This window comes from Myotis davidii, unplaced genomic scaffold (assembly GCF_000327345.1).
Source record: "Myotis davidii unplaced genomic scaffold, ASM32734v1 scaffold100, whole genome shotgun sequence".
Classification (NCBI taxonomy): Eukaryota; Metazoa; Chordata; class Mammalia; order Chiroptera; family Vespertilionidae; genus Myotis; species Myotis davidii.
In genome coordinates, this window is record NW_006292691.1 from 444,889 (window position 1) to 447,733 (window position 2,845).

The 2,845-nt window shown below is 45.4% G+C and overlaps 1 protein-coding gene across 1 annotated transcript in view; it reads left to right on the plus strand.

Moving 5' to 3' along the window:
- The first annotated feature begins 6 nt into the window (after positions 1-6).
- The window catches only part of RAB11FIP3 (RAB11 family interacting protein 3 (class II)), a 127,291-nt gene continuing 124,452 nt past the window's right edge, over positions 7-2,845 (plus strand). Inside the window, exon 1 of the mRNA XM_006766157.1 lies at positions 7-29. The gene's annotated coding sequence lies outside the window, so the exon portion shown is untranslated. The remainder of the gene's footprint in view (positions 30-2,845) is intronic.

The following is a 2,845-nucleotide window of genomic DNA, read 5'->3' on the forward strand; positions in this document are numbered from 1 at the left end:
AGTTCGCCACGGTCTACGGGGCTGAGCAGGTAACGGCGAGCGCGTCCGGGCCCGCAGCGTGGGAGCCTGGCCCTGGGCGCCTCCTCCGGGCCGACACGGTCCTCGGTGGTCGGGAAATGCACGGTTAGGACCAGTGGTCCCGCACGTTCTTTTGATTCGCTTCTGCCTTTACTTTTGGTTGAATTTTATTAAAGGTTCTTTTCCTCCTTTGAAGAGGTTCTATTCTAGGAAGTCAGATTCTTTCGCTGCGCCCCCGTTCTACCCACCACCGTACCCCCGCCCCCTCTCCCGCGCCACACGAGCCGGGTCTTTCCTAAACCGAGGGGAGTTAGGTCCTGGCATGAGGACAGGCCCAGCTGCCTGGTGGAAGTGCTCCCTGAATGAAGAGGTCCTGGCGGTTCCTCCCAGGTCAGGTTTGGCTGAAGTAAGTCATTCCTTCAGATCTCCAAGGCCAGGCTGCGCTGGGCTACTTACGATCATGCGAATGGACACCGTTTTGGCATTATGTTCTCGGTAGACTCATCTTTTATTGTTTGGGAGACAGTGCACACTTTTTTTTTTTAATGTATTGGTTTTAGAGAAGAGGAGAGAGAGAGGAAAACATCCACTTACTGTTTTCCCACTTATTTATGCATTCATTGGTTGGTTGATGCTTGTATGTGCCCAGACCTGGGATGGAACTCATAACTTTGGTGTATTGGGGGGCTGCTCTAACCAACGGAACTATCCCTCCAGGGCTGGTGAATACAAACTTGAGCAGCACTCCATCAGGGCCACCCCCACTTTTGCAGGAGATGGGAGATGTGCAGACAGGCAGCAGTGGGAATGCACAGTGGAGGGTGGCGCCGGTACCACGCGGTCTCCAAGGGCTGAGCTGCTCTGGGAGAGCAGCCCTTCCCCTCTGTCTCAGCACTCACGGAAGTTCCAGGTGACTACAGCACGGCCGTGTGTGTTCTGGTAATAACTGGGTAGGCAGCAAATAGGTTACCGGTGTGCACTTTTAAATATTTCACTTAATAGTAAGAAATCCCTAAAAATTCGGATCTTCTAGTTTTTGTATTTTATTGACTTCTCAACACATACAGACATTTGTTAAGTGGGTGTTCAAGTGCATATGCATGTTGAAGCCAAGAGATCTTTAAGAAAAGAGGTAAAATTGACATCCTAATATTTAGGGTGTCAGACACAGCATTAAGAACCGGGTAGCTCCGTTGGTTGGAGCGTGCACCCCATACGCCAAGGTTGTGGGGTTTGATTTGGTCAGGGCACAACCAAGGAATCCTTGAGTTAGTGGAACTGCAAGTCGATGTTTCCCCTCCCTCCCTCCCTCCCTTCGTCTCTTTCTATAAAAGTCAATACATAAATAAAATTTTAAAAATAAAGAAATTTTTAAAAAGGAACCTTGATAAGAGGTCCATGCTCCCTCCTGCCCTCCCATTTGTCCCTTGAGCCCAGGAAGATGTGCATGCTTCTGTGGGCATCAGTGTACTGCTTTCGTTAAGCTCTTAGTTGGAAGACATTGCTCAGGCGTCTCCTATGTCCTAGTCCAGTGGTCGGCAAACTCATTAGTCTACAGAGCCAAATATCAACAGTACCACGATTGAAATGTCTTTTGAGAGCCAAATTTTTTGAACTTAAACTGTATAGGTAGGTACATTGTTATTAACTTAATTAGGGTACTCCTAAGGCTTAGGAAGAGCCACACTGAAGGGGCCAAAGAGCCGCAGTTTGCCGACCACGGTCCTAGTCTAATGGGCAGAGAGATATATGGAATAATTTCCTGTATGGTTAGCAGGGATTGTGATTGCTGGTCCAAGTTCTTTTGATACTTTTCCTTCTTGCCCCTGGGTCAGAAAGCACCTTGGGGGTCCTTGGTTGTGTTTTGCTAGTGTGATGTGTCTTCTCTCCAAGCACACCCTTTCTCATTACACCAAAGATGTTTAAAAATACCACATTTGTTCTTTTTTTTTCTTTTCACCATAACCTGGCTTTGATAAAGTACTTTACAGCTTCTGTCAGGCTCATTTATGTCTTCACTAGATCACCACCACCTTTCTCTGAAGTAGTAATAGGCTTCATTTCACTTTGCAGGTAAGAAACAGAAGCCCAGAAAGTTTAAATAATTCCCAACACCCCACAAAGGAAATTGTCAGTGCTAGAGCAAGGACTAGAAGTAGGTCTTTTGACCTATAATCTTTAGATGGCTCTCAACTTCTTAGATTTGGTGTCTCAAAATATTCCCATGAAGTTTCACCTTACTGACTTCCATAAAACCCTTTTCATTTGAGAAACACCTTTTGTTGTGTTGTGACTGTCCTTATTGAACACAGTGGGGAAAACTTTGAGTTGTTATTTGGGGGCTGAACTTCCTTGTAATTTCAAAGTAGAAATGAATCAAAATTCTTTGCTCTGATAGGTCCTGGTGGAATTTTAAATTTGGTGGTAAGGCTTGGGTTTAGTGGGGATAGACGAGTATAAGGAGGCCTGTGGCCTTGCCCCTTCTGTCTGCTCTCCCAGACTGCTCAGGAAGAAGCAGTGTTAACTTGATCTAAGTACCTGGACTTGAATGAGCTCCCTGGGATGGTGGAGGAGAGCTCCTGTTTGGAGCAGATAACTCACAGCGTAATGAAAGGTTGACTTTTGTGTGTGTGTAAGTTTTGCTATCCTTTATTATGATTTAGGCTTGCTTTTCCCAAGTCCATTATCAGAGTACATTATAGAGGAGCAAAAAGAAGAAATAGTCTCTGATAGTGACGTAGTTTAGAGAAAAGAGAAGAATTCTACCGCATGATGAATGTTTTTAAACTTTTAAGTGAAAAGTCTTGAACATATACAAAAGTAGAGA